We start from the raw sequence: 19,524 nt of genomic DNA, 5'->3' as shown, positions 1-19,524 counted from the left end.
AAGATAAAATCTTTTTGCTTTGAAGAAGAAAGATCTCGCTGACTGAAATAAGTTCATTAGATGAAAACCAACAAAAATTGACAAGAACCACGAAAAGTTCTTGTATTTTAAGATAAAATCTGACGCTATTAAAGAAAAAACTTCTTGCTCGCTGAAATATGTTCATTTGCTGAAAATCAACAAAACCACGAGAAGTTCTTGTATTTGAAGATAAAATCTTTTTGCTTTGAAGAAGAAAGATCCAGCTGACTGAAACAAGTTCATTAGATGAAAACCAACAAAAATTGACAAGAACCACGAAAAGTTCTTGTATTTTAAGATAAAATCTGACGCTATTGAAGAAAAAACTTCTTGCTCGCTGAAATATGTTCATTTGCTGAAAATCAACAAAACCACGAAAAGTTCTTGTATTTGAAGATAAAATCTTTTTGCATTAAAGAAGAAAGATCTAGCTGACTGAAACAAGTTCATTAGATGAAAACCAACAAAAATTGACAAGAACCACGAAAAGTTCTTGTATTTTAAGATAAAATCTGACGCTATTAAAGAAAAAACTTCTCGCTCGCTGAAATATGTTCATTTGCTGAAAATTAACAAAACCACGAAAAGTTCTTGTTTTTGAAGATAAAATCTTTTTGCTTTGAGGTAGAAAGATCGAGCTGACTGAAAGAAGTTCATCAGATCAAAACCAACAAAAATTGACAAGAACCACGAAAAGTTCTTGTATTTTAAGATAAAATCTGACGCTATTGAAGAAAAAACTTCAAGCTCGCTGAAATATGTTCATTTGCTGAAAACAACAAAATCACGAAAAGTTCTAGAATTTGAAGATAAAATCTTTTTGCTTTGAAGAAGAAAGATCCAGCTGACTGAAAGAAGTTCATCAGATCAAAACCAACAAAAATTGACAAGAACCACGAAAAGTTCTTGTATTTTAAGATAAAATCTGACGCTATTGAAGAAAAAACTTCAAGCTCGCTGAAATATGTTCATTTGCTGAAAACAACAAAATCACGAAAAGTTCTAGAATTTGAAGATAAAATCTTTTTGCTTTGAAGAAGAAAGATCCAGCTGACTGAAATAAGTTCATTGGATGAAAACCAACAAAAATTGACAAGAACCACGAAAAGTTCTTGTATTTTAAGATATAATCTGACGCTATTGAAGAAAAAACTTTGAGCTCGCTGAAATATGTTCATTTGCTGAAAACCAACAAAACCACGAAAAGTTCTTGTATTTGAAGATAAAATCTTTTTGCATTAAAGAAGAAAGATCTAGCTGACTGAAATAAGTTCATTAGATGAAAACCAACAAAAATTGACAAGAACCACGAAAAGTTCTTGTATTTTAAGATAGAATCTGACGCTATTAAAGAAAAAACTTCTTGCTCGCTGAAATATGTTCATTTGCTGAAAATTAACAAAACCACGAAAAGTTCTTGTATTTGAAGATAAAATCTTTTTGCTTTGAAGAAGAAAGATCCAGCTGACTGAAATAAGTTCATTAGATGAAAACCAACAAAAATTGACAAGAACCACGAAAAGTTCTTGTATTTTAAGATAAAATCTGAAGCTATTGAAGAAAAAACTTCTAGCTCGCTGAAATATGTTCATTTGCTGAAAACCAACAAAACCACGAGAAGTTCTTGTATTTGAAGATAAAATCTTTTTGCTATGAAGAAGAAAGATTTAACTGACTGAAATAAGTTCATTAGATGAAAACCAACAAAAATTGACAAGAACCACGAAAAGTTCTTGTATTTTAAGATAAAATGTGACGCTATTAAAGAAAAAACTTCTCGCTCGCTGAAATATGTTCATTTGCTGAAAATCAACAAAACCACGAAAAGTTCTTGTATTTGAAGAGAAAATCTTTTTGCTTTGAAGAAGAAAGATCTCGCTGACTGAAATAAGTTCATCAGATGAAAACCAACAAAAATTGACAAGAACCACGAAAAGTTCTTGTATTTTAAGATAAAATCTGACGCTATTGAAGAAAAAACTTCTCGCTCGCTGAAATATGTTCATTTGCTGAAAATCAACAACACCACGAAAAGTTCTTGTATTTGAAGATAAAATCTTTTTGCATTAAAGAAGAAAGATCTTGCTGACTGAAACAAGTTCATTAGATGAAAACCAACAAAAATTGACAAGAACCACGAAAAGTTCTTGTATTTTAAGATAAAATCTGACGCTATTGAAGAAAAAACTTCTAGCTCGCTGAAATATGTTCATTTGCTGAAAACCAACAAAACCACGAAAAGTTCTTGTATTTGAAGATAAAATCTTTTTGCATTAAAGAAGAAAGATCTTGCTGACTGAAATAAGTTCATTAGATGAAAACCAACAAAAATTGACAAGAACCACGAAAAGTTCTTGTATTTTAAGATAAAATCTGACGCTATTAAAGAAAAAACTTCTTGCTCGCTGAAATATGTTCATTTGCTGAAAATTAACAAAAAAACGAAAAGTTCTTGTATTTGAAGATAAAATCTTTTTGCTTTGAAGAAGAAAGATCTCGCTGACTGAAATAAGTTCATTAGATGAAAACCAACAAAAATTGACAAGAACCACGAAAAGTTCTTGTATTTTAAGATAAAATCTGACGCTATTAAAGAAAAAACTTCTTGCTCGCTGAAATATGTTCATTTGCTGAAAATTAACAAAACCACGAAAAGTTCTTGTATTTGAAGATAAAATCTTTTTGCTTTGAAGAAGAAAGATCCAGCTGACTGAAATAAGTTCATTAGATGAAAACCAACAAAAATTGACAAGAACCACGAAAAGTTCTTGTATTTTAAGATAAAATCTGAAGCTATTGAAGAAAAAACTTCTAGCTCGCTGAAATATGTTCATTTGCTGAAAACCAACAAAACCACGAAAAGTTCTTGTATTTGAAGATAAAATCTTTTTGCTATGAAGAAGAAAGATTTAACTGACTGAAATAAGTTCATCAGATGAAAACCAACAAAAATTGACAAGAACCACGAAAAGTTCTTGTATTTTAAGATAAAATGTGACGCTATTAAAGAAAAAACTTCTCGCTCGCTGAAATATGTTCATTTGCTGAAAATCAACAAAACCACGAAAAGTTCTTGTATTTGAAGAGAAAATCTTTTTGCTTTGAAGAAGAAAGATCTCGCTGACTGAAATAAGTTCATCAGATGAAAACCAACAAAAATTGACAAGAACCACGAAAAGTTCTTGTATTTTAAGATAAAATGTGACGCTATTAAAGAAAAAACTTCTTGCTCGCTGAAATATGTTCATTTGCTGAAAATCAACAAAACCACGAAAGGTTCTTGTATTTGAAGATAAAATCTTTTTGCATTAAAGAAGAAAGATCTAGCTGACTGAAACAAGTTCATTAGATGAAAACCAACAAAAATTGACAAGAACCACGAAAAGTTCTTGTATTTTAAGATAAAATCTGACGCTATTGAAGAAAAAACTTCTAGCTCGCTGAAATATGTTCATTTGCTGAAAATTAACAAAACCACGAAAAGTTCTTGTATTTGAAGATAAAATCTTTTTGCTTTGAAGAAGAAAGATCTCGCTGACTGAAATAAGTTCATTAGATGAAAACCAACAAAAATTGACAAGAACCACGAAAAGTTCTTGTATTTTAAGATAAAATCTTCCGCTATTAAAGAAAAAACTTCTTGCTCGCTGAAATATGTTCATTTGCTGAAAATCAACAAAACCACGAGAAGTTCTTGTATTTGAAGATAAAATCTTTTTGCATTAAAGAAGAAAGATCTAGCTGACTGAAACAAGTTCATTAGATGAAAACCAACAAAAATTGACAAGAACCACGAAAAGTTCTTGTATTTTAAGATAAAATCTGACGCTATTAAAGAAAAAACTTCTTGCTCGCTGAAATATGTTCATTTGCTGAAAATCAACAAAACCACGAAAAGTTCTTGTATTTTAAGATAAAATCTGACGCTATTAAAGAAAAAACTTCTTGCTCGCTGAAATATGTTCATTTGCTGAAAATTAACAAAACCACGAAAAGTTCTTGTATTTGAAGATAAAATCTTTTTGCTTTGAAGAAGAAAGATCCAGCTGACTGAAATAAGTTCATTAGATGAAAACCAACAAAAATTGACAAGAACCACGAAAAGTTCTTGTATTTTAAGATAAAATCTGAAGCTATTGAAGAAAAAACTTCTAGCTCGCTGAAATATGTTCATTTGCTCAAAACCAACAAAACCACGAAAAGTTCTTGTATTTGAAGAGAAAATCTTTTTGCTTTGAAGAAGAAAGATCTCGCTGACTGAAATAAGTTCATCAGATGAAAACCAACAAAAATTGACAAGAACCACGAAAAGTTCTTGTATTTTAAGATAAAATCTGACGCTATTGAAGAAAAAACTTCTCGCTCGCTGAAATATGTTCATTTGCTGAAAATCAACAACACCACGAAAAGTTCTTGTATTTGAAGATAAAATCTTTTTGCATTAAAGAAGAAAGATCCAGCTGACTGAAACAAGTTCATTAGATGAAAACCAACAAAAATTGACAAGAACCACGAAAAGTTCTTGTATTTTAAGATAAAATCTGACGCTATTGAAGAAAAAACTTCTACCTCGCTGAAATATGTTCATTTGCTGAAAACCAACAAAACCACGAAAAGTTCTTGTATTTGAAGATAAAATCTTTTTGCATTAAAGAAGAAAGATCTTGCTGACTGAAATAAGTTCATTAGATGAAAACCAACAAAAATTGACAAGAACCACGAAAAGTTCTTGTATTTTAAGATAAAATCTGACGCTATTAAAGAAAAAACTTCTTGCTCGCTGAAATATGTTCATTTGCTGAAAATTAACAAAAAAACGAAAAGTTCTTGTATTTGAAGATAAAATCTTTTTGCTTTGAAGAAGAAAGATCTCGCTGACTGAAATAAGTTCATTAGATGAAAACCAACAAAAATTGACAAGAACCACGAAAAGTTCTTGTATTTTAAGATAAAATCTGACGCTATTAAAGAAAAAACTTCTTGCTCGCTGAAATATGTTCATTTGCTGAAAATTAACAAAACCACGAAAAGTTCTTGTATTTGAAGATAAAATCTTTTTGCTTTGAAGAAGAAAGATCCAGCTGACTGAAATAAGTTCATTAGATGAAAACCAACAAAAATTGACAAGAACCACGAAAAGTTCTTGTATTTTAAGATAAAATCTGAAGCTATTGAAGAAAAAACTTCTAGCTCGCTGAAATATGTTCAGTTGCTGAAAATCAACAAAACCACGAAAAGTTCTTGTATTTGAAGAGAAAATCTTTTTGCTTTGAAGAAGAAAGATCTCGCTGACTGAAATAAGTTCATCAGATGAAAACCAACAAAAATTGACAAGAACCACGAAAAGTTCTTGTATTTTAAGATAAAATGTGACGCTATTAAAGAAAAAACTTCTTGCTCGCTGAAATATGTTCATTTGCTGAAAATCAACAAAACCACGAAAGGTTCTTGTATTTGAAGATAAAATCTTTTTGCATTAAAGAAGAAAGATCTAGCTGACTGAAACAAGTTCATTAGATGAAAACCAACAAAAATTGACAAGAACCACGAAAAGTTCTTGTATTTTAAGATAAAATCTGACGCTATTGAAGAAAAAACTTCTAGCTCGCTGAAATATGTTCATTTGCTGAAAATCAACAAAACCACGAAAAGTTCTTGTATTTGAAGAGAAAATCTTTTTGCTTTGAAGAAGAAAGATCTCGCTGACTGAAATAAGTTCATCAGATGAAAACCAACAAAAATTGACAAGAACCACGAAAAGTTCTTGTATTTTAATATAAAATCTTCCGCTATTAAAGAAAAAACTTCTTGCTCGCTGAAATATGTTCATTTGCTGAAAATCAACAAAACCACGAGAAGTTCTTGTATTTGAAGATAAAATCTTTTTGCATTAAAGAAGAAAGATCTAGCTGACTGAAACAAGTTCATTAGATGAAAACCAACAAAAATTGACAAGAACCACGAAAAGTTCTTGTATTTTAAGATAAAATCTGACGCTATTAAAGAAAAAACTTCTTGCTCGCTGAAATATGTTCATTTGCTGAAAATCAACAAAACCACGAAAAGTTCTTGTATTTTAAGATAAAATCTGACGCTATTAAAGAAAAAACTTCTTGCTCGCTGAAATATGTTCATTTGCTGAAAATTAACAAAACCACGAAAAGTTCTTGTATTTGAAGATAAAATCTTTTTGCTTTGAAGAAGAAAGATCCAGCTGACTGAAATAAGTTCATTAGATGAAAACCAACAAAAATTGACAAGAACCACGAAAAGTTCTTGTATTTTAAGATAAAATCTGAAGCTATTGAAGAAAAAACTTCTAGCTCGCTGAAATATGTTCATTTGCTGAAAACCAACAAAACCACGAAAAGTTCTTGTATTTGAAGATAAAATCTTTTTGCTATGAAGAAGAAAGATTTAACTGACTGAAATAAGTTCATTAGATGAAAACCAACAAAAATTGACAAGAACCACGAAAAGTTCTTGTATTTTAAGATAAAATGTGACGCTATTAAAGAAAAAACTTCTCGCTCGCTGAAATATGTTCATTTGCTGAAAATCAACAAAACCACGAAAAGTTCTTGTATTTGAAGAGAAAATCTTTTTGCTTTGAAGAAGAAAGATCTCGCTGACTGAAATAAGTTCATCAGATGAAAACCAACAAAAATTGACAAGAACCACGAAAAGTTCTTGTATTTTAAGATAAAATGTGACGCTATTAAAGAAAAAACTTCTTGCTCGCTGAAATATGTTCATTTGCTGAAAATTAACAAAACCACGAAAAGTTCTTGTATTTGAAGATAAAATATTTTTGCTTTCAGGTCGAAAGATCGAGCTGACTGAAAGAAGTTCATCAGGTCAAAACCTACAAAAATTGACAAGAACCACGAAAAGTTCTTGTATTTTAAGATAAAATCTGACGCTATTGAAGAAAAAACTTCTCGCTCGCTGAAATATGTTCATTTGCTGAAGACCAACAAAACCACGAAAAGTTCTTGTATTTGAAGATAAAATCTTTTTGCTTTGAAGAAGAAAGATCTCGCTGACTGAAATAAGTTCATTAGATGAAAACCAACAAAAATTGACAAGAACCACGAAAAGTTCTTGTATTTTAAGATAAAATCTGACGCTATTAAAGAAAAAACTTCTTGCTCGCTGAAATATGTTCATTTGCTGAAAATCAACAAAACCACGAGAAGTTCTTGTATTTGAAGATAAAATCTTTTTGCTTTGAAGAAGAAAGATCCAGCTGACTGAAACAAGTTCATTAGATGAAAACCAACAAAAATTGACAAGAACCACGAAAAGTTCTTGTATTTTAAGATAAAATCTGACGCTATTGAAGAAAAAACTTCTTGCTCGCTGAAATATGTTCATTTGCTGAAAATCAACAAAACCACGAAAAGTTCTTGTATTTGAAGATAAAATCTTTTTGCATTAAAGAAGAAAGATCTAGCTGACTGAAATAAGTTCATTAGATGAAAACCAACAAAAATTGACAAGAACCACGAAAAGTTCTTGTATTTTAAGATAAAATCTGAAGCTATTGAAGAAAAAACTTCTAGCTCGCTGAAATATGTTCATTTGCTGAAAACCAACAAAACCACGAAAAGTTCTTGTATTTGAAGATAAAATCTTTTTGCTATGAAGAAGAAAGATTTAACTGACTGAAATAAGTTCATTAGATGAAAACCAATAAAAATTGACAAGAACCACGAAAAGTTCTTGTATTTTAAGATAAAATGTGACGCTATTAAAGAAAAAACTTCTCGCTCGCTGAAATATGTTCATTTGCTGAAAATCAACAAAACCACGAAAAGTTCTTGTATTTGAAGAGAAAATCTTTTTGCTTTGAAGAAGAAAGATCTCGCTGACTGAAATAAGTTCATCAGATGAAAACCAACAAAAATTGACAAGAACCACGAAAAGTTCTTGTATTTTAAGATAAAATGTGACGCTATTAAAGAAAAAACTTCTTGCTCGCTGAAATATGTTCATTTGCTGAAAATCAACAAAACCACGAAAAGTTCTTGTATTTGAAGAGAAAATCTTTTTGCTTTGAAGAAGAAAGATCTCGCTGACTGAAATAAGTTCATCAGATGAAAACCAACAAAAATTGACAAGAACCACGAAAAGTTCTTGTATTTTAATATAAAATCTTCCGCTATTAAAGAAAAAACTTCTTGCTCGCTGAAATATGTTCATTTGCTGAAAATCAACAAAACCACGAGAAGTTCTTGTATTTGAAGATAAAATCTTTTTGCATTAAAGAAGAAAGATCTAGCTGACTGAAACAAGTTCATTAGATGAAAACCAACAAAAATTGACAAGAACCACGAAAAGTTCTTGTATTTTAAGATAAAATCTGACGCTATTAAAGAAAAAACTTCTTGCTCGCTGAAATATGTTCATTTGCTGAAAATCAACAAAACCACGAAAAGTTCTTGTATTTTAAGATAAAATCTGACGCTATTAAAGAAAAAACTTCTTGCTCGCTGAAATATGTTCATTTGCTGAAAATTAACAAAACCACGAAAAGTTCTTGTATTTGAAGATAAAATCTTTTTGCTTTGAAGAAGAAAGATCCAGCTGACTGAAATAAGTTCATTAGATGAAAACCAACAAAAATTGACAAGAACCACGAAAAGTTCTTGTATTTTAAGATAAAATCTGAAGCTATTGAAGAAAAAACTTCTAGCTCGCTGAAATATGTTCATTTGCTGAAAACCAACAAAACCACGAAAAGTTCTTGTATTTGAAGATAAAATCTTTTTGCTATGAAGAAGAAAGATTTAACTGACTGAAATAAGTTCATTAGATGAAAACCAACAAAAATTGACAAGAACCACGAAAAGTTCTTGTATTTTAAGATAAAATGTGACGCTATTAAAGAAAAAACTTCTCGCTCGCTGAAATATGTTCATTTGCTGAAAATCAACAAAACCACGAAAAGTTCTTGTATTTGAAGAGAAAATCTTTTTGCTTTGAAGAAGAAAGATCTCGCTGACTGAAATAAGTTCATCAGATGAAAACCAACAAAAATTGACAAGAACCACGAAAAGTTCTTGTATTTTAAGATAAAATGTGACGCTATTAAAGAAAAAACTTCTTGCTCGCTGAAATATGTTCATTTGCTGAAAATTAACAAAACCACGAAAAGTTCTTGTATTTGAAGATAAAATATTTTTGCTTTCAGGTCGAAAGATCGAGCTGACTGAAAGAAGTTCATCAGGTCAAAACCTACAAAAATTGACAAGAACCACGAAAAGTTCTTGTATTTTAAGATAAAATCTGACGCTATTGAAGAAAAAACTTCTCGCTCGCTGAAATATGTTCATTTGCTGAAGACCAACAAAACCACGAAAAGTTCTTGTATTTGAAGATAAAATCTTTTTGCTTTGAAGAAGAAAGATCTCGCTGACTGAAATAAGTTCATTAGATGAAAACCAACAAAAATTGACAAGAACCACGAAAAGTTCTTGTATTTTAAGATAAAATCTGACGCTATTAAAGAAAAAACTTCTTGCTCGCTGAAATATGTTCATTTGCTGAAAATCAACAAAACCACGAGAAGTTCTTGTATTTGAAGATAAAATCTTTTTGCTTTGAAGAAGAAAGATCCAGCTGACTGAAACAAGTTCATTAGATGAAAACCAACAAAAATTGACAAGAACCACGAAAAGTTCTTGTATTTTAAGATAAAATCTGACGCTATTGAAGAAAAAACTTCTTGCTCGCTGAAATATGTTCATTTGCTGAAAATCAACAAAACCACGAAAAGTTCTTGTATTTGAAGATAAAATCTTTTTGCATTAAAGAAGAAAGATCTAGCTGACTGAAATAAGTTCATTAGATGAAAACCAACAAAAATTGACAAGAACCACGAAAAGTTCTTGTATTTTAAGATAAAATCTGAAGCTATTGAAGAAAAAACTTCTAGCTCGCTGAAATATGTTCATTTGCTGAAAACCAACAAAACCACGAAAAGTTCTTGTATTTGAAGATAAAATCTTTTTGCTATGAAGAAGAAAGATTTAACTGACTGAAATAAGTTCATTAGATGAAAACCAATAAAAATTGACAAGAACCACGAAAAGTTCTTGTATTTTAAGATAAAATGTGACGCTATTAAAGAAAAAACTTCTCGCTCGCTGAAATATGTTCATTTGCTGAAAATCAACAAAACCACGAAAAGTTCTTGTATTTGAAGAGAAAATCTTTTTGCTTTGAAGAAGAAAGATCTCGCTGACTGAAATAAGTTCATCAGATGAAAACCAACAAAAATTGACAAGAACCACGAAAAGTTCTTGTATTTTAAGATAAAATGTGACGCTATTAAAGAAAAAACTTCTTGCTCGCTGAAATATGTTCATTTGCTGAAAATCAACAAAACCACGAAAGGTTCTTGTATTTGAAGATAAAATCTTTTTGCATTAAAGAAGAAAGATCTAGCTGACTGAAACAAGTTCATTAGATGAAAACCAACAAAAATTGACAAGAACCACGAAAAGTTCTTGTATTTTAAGATAAAATCTGACGCTATTGAAGAAAAAACTTCTAGCTCGCTGAAATATGTTCATTTGCTGAAAATTAACAAAACCACGAAAAGTTCTTGTATTTGAAGATAAAATCTTTTTGCTTTGAAGAAGAAAGATCTCGCTGACTGAAATAAGTTCATTAGATGAAAACCAACAAAAATTGGCAAGAACCACGAAAATTCTTGTATTTTAATATAAAATCTTCCGCTATTAAAGAAAAAACTTCTTGCTCGCTGAAATATGTTCATTTGCTGAAAATCAACAAAACCACGAGAAGTTCTTGTATTTGAAGATAAAATCTTTTTGCATTAAAGAAGAAAGATCTAGCTGACTGAAACAAGTTCATTAGATGAAAACCAACAAAAATTGACAAGAACCACGAAAAGTTCTTGTATTTTAAGATAAAATCTGACGCTATTAAAGAAAAAACTTCTTGCTCGCTGAAATATGTTCATTTGCTGAAAATCAACAAAACCACGAAAAGTTCTTGTATTTTAAGATAAAATCTGACGCTATTAAAGAAAAAACTTCTTGCTCGCTGAAATATGTTCATTTGCTGAAAATCAACAAAACCACGAAAAGTTCTTGTATTTTAAGATAAAATCTGACGCTATTAAGGAAAAAACTTCTTGCTCGCTGAAATATGTTCATTTGCTGAAAATTAACAAAACCACGAAAAGTTCTTGTATTTGAAGATAAAATCTTTTTGCTTTGAAGAAGAAAGATCCAGCTGACTGAAATAAGTTCATTAGATGAAAACCAACAAAAATTGACAAGAACCACGAAAAGTTCTTGTATTTTAAGATAAAATCTGAAGCTATTGAAGAAAAAACTTCTAGCTCGCTGAAATATGTTCATTTGCTGAAAACCAACAAAACCACGAAAAGTTCTTGTATTTGAAGATAAAATCTTTTTGCTATGAAGAAGAAAGATTTAACTGACTGAAATAAGTTCATTAGATGAAAACCAACAAAAATTGACAAGAACCATGAAAAGTTCTTGTATTTTAAGATAAAATGTGACGCTATTAAAGAAAAAACTTCTCGCTCGCTGAAATATGTTCATTTGCTGAAAATCAACAAAACCACGAAAAGTTCTTGTATTTGAAGAGAAAATCTTTTTGCTTTGAAGAAGAAAGATCTCGCTGACTGAAATAAGTTCATCAGGTCAAAACCTACAAAAATTGACAAGAACCACGAAAAGTTCTTGTATTTTAAGATAAAATCTGACGCTATTGAAGAAAAAACTTCTTGCTCGCTGAAATATGTTCATTTGCTGAAAATCAACAAAACCACGAGAAGTTCTTGTATTTGAAGATAAAATCTTTTTGCATTAAAGAAGAAAGATCTAGCTGACTGAAACAAGTTCATTAGATGAAAACCAACAAAAATTGACAAGAACCACGAAAAGTTCTTGTATTTTAAGATAAAATCTGACGCTATTAAAGAAAAAACTTCTTGCTCGCTGAAATATGTTCATTTGCTGAAAATCAACAAAACCACGAAAAGTTCTTGTATTTTAAGATAAAATCTGACGCTATTAAAGAAAAAACTTCTTGCTCGCTGAAATATGTTCATTTGCTGAAAATCAACAAAACCACGAAAAGTTCTTGTATTTTAAGATAAAATCTGACGCTATTAAGGAAAAAACTTCTTGCTCGCTGAAATATGTTCATTTGCTGAAAATTAACAAAACCACGAAAAGTTCTTGTATTTGAAGATAAAATCTTTTTGCTTTGAAGAAGAAAGATCCAGCTGACTGAAATAAGTTCATTAGATGAAAACCAACAAAAATTGACAAGAACCACGAAAAGTTCTTGTATTTTAAGATAAAATCTGAAGCTATTGAAGAAAAAACTTCTAGCTCGCTGAAATATGTTCATTTGCTGAAAACCAACAAAACCACGAAAAGTTCTTGTATTTGAAGATAAAATCTTTTTGCTATGAAGAAGAAAGATTTAACTGACTGAAATAAGTTCATTAGATGAAAACCAACAAAAATTGACAAGAACCATGAAAAGTTCTTGTATTTTAAGATAAAATGTGACGCTATTAAAGAAAAAACTTCTCGCTCGCTGAAATATGTTCATTTGCTGAAAATCAACAAAACCACGAAAAGTTCTTGTATTTGAAGAGAAAATCTTTTTGCTTTGAAGAAGAAAGATCTCGCTGACTGAAATAAGTTCATCAGGTCAAAACCTACAAAAATTGACAAGAACCACGAAAAGTTCTTGTATTTTAAGATAAAATCTGACGCTATTGAAGAAAAAACTTCTCGCTCGCTGAAATATGTTCATTTGCTGAAGACCAACAAAACCACGAAAAGTTCTTGTATTTGAAGATAAAATCTTTTTGCTTTGAAGAAGAAAGATCTCGCTGACTGAAATAAGTTCATTAGATGAAAACCAACAAAAATTGACAAGAACCACGAAAAGTTCTTGTATTTTAAGATAAAATCTGAGGCTATTAAAGAAAAAACTTCTTGCTCGCTGAAATATGTTCATTTGCTGAAAATCAACAAAACCACGAGAAGTTCTTGTATTTGAAGATAAAATCTTTTTGCTTTGAAGAAGAAAGATCCAGCTGACTGAAACAAGTTCATTAGATGAAAACCAACAAAAATTGACAAGAACCACGAAAAGTTCTTGTATTTTAAGATAAAATCTGACGCTATTGAAGAAAAAACTTCTTGCTCGCTGAAATATGTTCATTTGCTGAAAATCAACAAAACCACGAAAAGTTCTTGTATTTGAAGATAAAATCTTTTTGCATTAAAGAAGAAAGATCCAGCTGACTGAAATAAGTTCATTAGATGAAAACCAACAAAAATTGACAAGAACCACGAAAAGTTCTTGTATTTTAAGATAAAATCTTCCGCTATTAAAGAAAAAACTTCTTGCTCGCTGAAATATGTTCATTTGCTGAAAATCAACAAAACCACGAGAAGTTCTTGTATTTGAAGATAAAATCTTTTTGCATTAAAGAAGAAAGATCTAGCTGACTGAAACAAGTTCATTAGATGAAAACCAACAAAAATTGACAAGAACCACGAAAAGTTCTTGTATTTTAAGATAAAATCTGACGCTATTAAAGAAAAAACTTCTTGCTCGCTGAAATATGTTCATTTGCTGAAAATCAACAAAACCACGAAAAGTTCTTGTATTTTAAGATAAAATCTGACGCTATTAAAGAAAAAACTTCTTGCTCGCTGAAATATGTTCATTTGCTGAAAATTAACAAAACCACGAAAAGTTCTTGTATTTGAAGATAAAATCTTTTTGCTTTGAAGAAGAAAGATCCAGCTGACTGAAATAAGTTCATTAGATGAAAACCAACAAAAATTGACAAGAACCACGAAAAGTTCTTGTATTTTAAGATAAAATCTGAAGCTATTGAAGAAAAAACTTCTAGCTCGCTGAAATATGTTCATTTGCTCAAAACCAACAAAACCACGAAAAGTTCTTGTATTTGAAGAGAAAATCTTTTTGCTTTGAAGAAGAAAGATCTCGCTGACTGAAATAAGTTCATCAGATGAAAACCAACAAAAATTGACAAGAACCACGAAAAGTTCTTGTATATTAAGATAAAATCTGACGCTATTGAAGAAAAAACTTCTCGCTCGCTGAAATATGTTCATTTGCTGAAAATCAACAACACCACGAAAAGTTCTTGTATTTGAAGATAAAATCTTTTTGCATTAAAGAAGAAAGATCCAGCTGACTGAAACAAGTTCATTAGATGAAAACCAACAAAAATTGACAAGAACCACGAAAAGTTCTTGTATTTTAAGATAAAATCTGACGCTATTGAAGAAAAAACTTCTACCTCGCTGAAATATGTTCATTTGCTGAAAACCAACAAAACCACGAAAAGTTCTTGTATTTGAAGATAAAATCTTTTTGCATTAAAGAAGAAAGATCTTGCTGACTGAAATAAGTTCATTAGATGAAAACCAACAAAAATTGACAAGAACCACGAAAAGTTCTTGTATTTTAAGATAAAATCTGATGCTATTAAAGAAAAAACTTCTTGCTCGCTGAAATATGTTCATTTGCTGAAAATTAACAAAAAAACGAAAAGTTCTTGTATTTGAAGATAAAATCTTTTTGCTTTGAAGAAGAAAGATCTCGCTGACTGAAATAAGTTCATTAGATGAAAACCAACAAAAATTGACAAGAACCACGAAAAGTTCTTGTATTTTAAGATAAAATCTGACGCTATTAAAGAAAAAACTTCTTGCTCGCTGAAATATGTTCATTTGCTGAAAATTAACAAAACCACGAAAAGTTCTTGTATTTGAAGATAAAATCTTTTTGCTTTGAAGAAGAAAGATCCAGCTGACTGAAATAAGTTCATTAGATGAAAACCAACAAAAATTGACAAGAACCACGAAAAGTTCTTGTATTTTAAGATAAAATCTGAAGCTATTGAAGAAAAAACTTCTAGCTCGCTGAAATATGTTCATTTGCTGAAAATCAACAAAACCACGAAAAGTTCTTGTATTTGAAGAGAAAATCTTTTTGCTTTGAAGAAGAAAGATCTCGCTGACTGAAATAAGTTCATCAGATGAAAACCAACAAAAATTGACAAGAACCACGAAAAGTTCTTGTATTTTAAGATAAAATGTGACGCTATTAAAGAAAAAACTTCTTGCTCGCTGAAATATGTTCATTTGCTGAAAATCAACAAAACCACGAAAGGTTCTTGTATTTGAAGATAAAATCTTTTTGCATTAAAGAAGAAAGATCTAGCTGACTGAAACAAGTTCATTAGATGAAAACCAACAAAAATTGACAAGAACCACGAAAAGTTCTTGTATTTTAAGATAAAATCTGACGCTATTGAAGAAAAAACTTCTAGCTCGCTGAAATATGTTCATTTGCTGAAAATCAACAAAACCACGAAAAGTTCTTGTATTTGAAGAGAAAATCTTTTTGCTTTGAAGAAGAAAGATCTCGCTGACTGAAATAAGTTCATCAGATGAAAACCAACAAAAATTGACAAGAACCACGAAAAGTTCTTGTATTTTAATATAAAATCTTCCGCTATTAAAGAAAAAACTTCTTGCTCGCTGAAATATGTTCATTTGCTGAAAATCAACAAAACCACGAGAAGTTCTTGTATTTGAAGATAAAATCTTTTTGCATTAAAGAAGAAAGATCTAGCTGACTGAAACAAGTTCATTAGATGAAAACCAACAAAAATTGACAAGAACCACGAAAAGTTCTTGTATTTTAAGATAAAATCTGACGCTATTAAAGAAAAAACTTCTTGCTCGCTGAAATATGTTCATTTGCTGAAAATCAACAAAACCACGAAAAGTTCTTGTATTTTAAGATAAAATCTTCCGCTATTAAAGAAAAAACTTCTTGCTCGCTGAAATATGTTCATTTGCTGAAAATCAACAAAACCACGAGAAGTTCTTGTATTTGAAGATAAAATCTTTTTGCATTAAAGAAGAAAGATCTAGCTGACTGAAACAAGTTCATTAGATGAAAACCAACAAAAATTGACAAGAACCACGAAAAGTTCTTGTATTTTAAGATAAAATCTGACGCTATTAAAGAAAAAACTTCTTGCTCGCTGAAATATGTTCATTTGCTGAAAATCAACAAAACCACGAAAAGTTCTTGTATTTTAAGATAAAATCTGACGCTATTAAAGAAAAAACTTCTTGCTCGCTGAAATATGTTCATTTGCTGAAAATTAACAAAACCACAAAAGTTCTTGTATTTGAAGATAAAATCTTTTTGCTTTGAAGAAGAAAGATCCAGCTGACTGAAATAAGTTCATTAGATGAAAACCAACAAAAATTGACAAGAACCACGAAAAGTTCTTGTATTTTAAGATAAAATCTGAAGCTATTGAAGAAAAAACTTCTAGCTCGCTGAAATATGTTCATTTGCTGAAAACCAACAAAACCACGAAAAGTTCTTGTATTTGAAGATAAAATCTTTTTGCTATGAAGAAGAAAGATTTAACTGACTGAAATAAGTTCATTAGATGAAAACCAACAAAAATTGACAAGAACCACGAAAAGTTCTTGTATTTTAAGATAAAATGTGACGCTATTAAAGAAAAAACTTCTCGCTCGCTGAAATATGTTCATTTGCTGAAAATCAACAAAACCACGAAAAGTTCTTGTATTTGAAGAGAAAATCTTTTTGCTTTGAAGAAGAAAGATCTCGCTGACTGAAATAAGTTCATCAGATGAAAACCAACAAAAATTGACAAGAACCACGAAAAGTTCTTGTATTTTAAGATAAAATGTGACGCTATTAAAGAAAAAACTTCTTGCTCGCTGAAATATGTTCATTTGCTGAAAATTAACAAAACCACGAAAAGTTCTTGTATTTGAAGATAAAATATTTTTGCTTTCAGGTCGAAAGATCGAGCTGACTGAAAGAAGTTCATCAGGTCAAAACCTACAAAAATTGACAAGAACCACGAAAAGTTCTTGTATTTTAAGATAAAATCTGACGCTATTGAAGAAAAAACTTCTCGCTCGCTGAAATATGTTCATTTGCTGAAGACCAACAAAACCACGAAAAGTTCTTGTATTTGAAGATAAAATCTTTTTGCTTTGAAGAAGAAAGATCTCGCTGACTGAAATAAGTTCATTAGATGAAAACCAACAAAAATTGACAAGAACCACGAAAAGTTCTTGTATTTTAAGATAAAATCTGACGCTATTAAAGAAAAAACTTCTTGCTCGCTGAAATATGTTTATTTGCTGAAAATCAACAAAACCACGAGAAGTTCTTGTATTTGAAGATAAAATCTTTTTGCTTTGAAGAAGAAAGATCCAGCTGACTGAAACAAGTTCATTAGATGAAAACCAACAAAAATTGACAAGAACCACGAAAAGTTCTTGTATTTTAAGATAAAATCTGACGCTATTGAAGAAAAAACTTCTTGCTCGCTGAAATATGTTCATTTGCTGAAAATCAACAAAACCACGAAAAGTTCTTGTATTTGAAGATAAAATCTTTTTGCATTAAAGAAGAAAGATCTAGCTGACTGAAATAAGTTCATTAGATGAAAACCAACAAAAATTGACAAGAACCACGAAAAGTTCTTGTATTTTAAGATAAAATCTGAAGCTATTGAAGAAAAAACTTCTAGCTCGCTGAAATATGTTCATTTGCTGAAAACCAACAAAACCACGAAAAGTTCTTGTATTTGAAGATAAAATCTTTTTGCTATGAAGAAGAAAGATTTAACTGACTGAAATAAGTTCATTAGATGAAAACCAATAAAAATTGACAAGAACCACGAAAAGTTCTTGTATTTTAAGATAAAATGTGACGCTATTAAAGAAAAAACTTCTCGCTCGCTGAAATATGTTCATTTGCTGAAAATCAACAAAACCACGAAAAGTTCTTGTATTTGAAGAGAAAATCTTTTTGCTTTGAAGAAGAAAGATCTCGCTGACTGAAATAAGTTCATCAGATGAAAACCAACAAAAATTGACAAGAACCACGAAAAGTTCTTGTATTTTAAGATAAAATGTGACGCTATTAAAGAAAAAACTTCTTGCTCGCTGAAATATGTTCATTTGCTGAAAATCAACAAAACCACGAAAGGTTCTTGTATTTGAAGATAAAATCTTTTTGCATTAAAGAAGAAAGATCTAGCTGACTGAAACAAGTTCATTAGATGAAAACCAACAAAAATTGACAAGAACCACGAAAAGTTCTTGTATTTTAAGATAAAATCTGACGCTATTGAAGAAAAAACTTCTAGCTCGCTGAAATATGTTCATTTGCTGAAAATTAACAAAACCACGAAAAGTTCTTGTATTTGAAGATAAAATCTTTTTGCTTTGAAGAAGAAAGATCTCGCTGACTGAAATAAGTTCATTAGATGAAAACCAACAAAAATTGGCAAGAACCACGAAAATTCTTGTATTTTAATATAAAATCTTCCGCTATTAAAGAAAAAACTTCTTGCTCGCTGAAATATGTTCATTTGCTGAAAATCAACAAAACCACGAGAAGTTCTTGTATTTGAAGATAAAATCTTTTTGCATTAAAGAACAAAGATCTAGCTGACTGAAACAAGTTCATTAGATGAAAACCAACAAAAATTGACAAGAACCACGAAAAGTTCTTGTATTTTAAGATAAAATCTGACGCTATTAAAGAAAAAACTTCTTGCTCGCTGAAATATGTTCATTTGCTGAAAATCAACAAAACCACGAAAAGTTCTTGTATTTTAAGATAAAATCTGACGCTATTAAGGAAAAAACTTCTTGCTCGCTGAAATATGTTCATTTGCTGAAAATTAACAAAACCACGAAAAGTTCTTGTATTTGAAGATAAAATCTTTTTGCTTTGAAGAAGAAAGATCCAGCTGACTGAAATAAGTTCATTAGATGAAAACCAACAAAAATTGACAAGAACCACGAAAAGTTCTTGTATTTTAAGATAAAATCTGAAGCTATTGAAGAAAAAACTTCTAGCTCGCTGAAATATGTTCATTTGCTGAAAACCAACAAAACCACGAAAAGTTCTTGTATTTGAAGATAAAATCTTTTTGCTATGAAGAAGAAAGATTTAACTGACTGAAATAAGTTCATTAGATGAAAACCAACAAAAATTGACAAGAACCATGAAAAGTTCTTGTATTTTAAGATAAAATGTGATGCTATTAAAGAAAAAACTTCTCGCTCGCTGAAATATGTTCATTTGCTGAAAATCAACAAAACCACGAAAAGTTCTTGTATTTGAAGAGAAAATCTTTTTGCTTTGAAGAAGAAAGATCTCGCTGACTGAAATAAGTTCATCAGATGAAAACCAACAAAAATTGACAAGAACCACGAAAAGTTCTTGTATTTTAAGATAAAATGTGACGCTATTAAAGAAAAAACTTCTTGCTCGCTGAAATATGTTCATTTGCTGAAAATTAACAAAACCACGAAAAGTTCTTGTATTTGAAGATAAAATATTTTTGCTTTCAGGTCG

This window comes from Heptranchias perlo, chromosome 6 (assembly GCF_035084215.1).
Source record: "Heptranchias perlo isolate sHepPer1 chromosome 6, sHepPer1.hap1, whole genome shotgun sequence".
Taxonomy (NCBI): Eukaryota; Metazoa; Chordata; class Chondrichthyes; order Hexanchiformes; family Hexanchidae; genus Heptranchias; species Heptranchias perlo.
Note: the sequence above shows the minus strand (reverse complement) of the source record.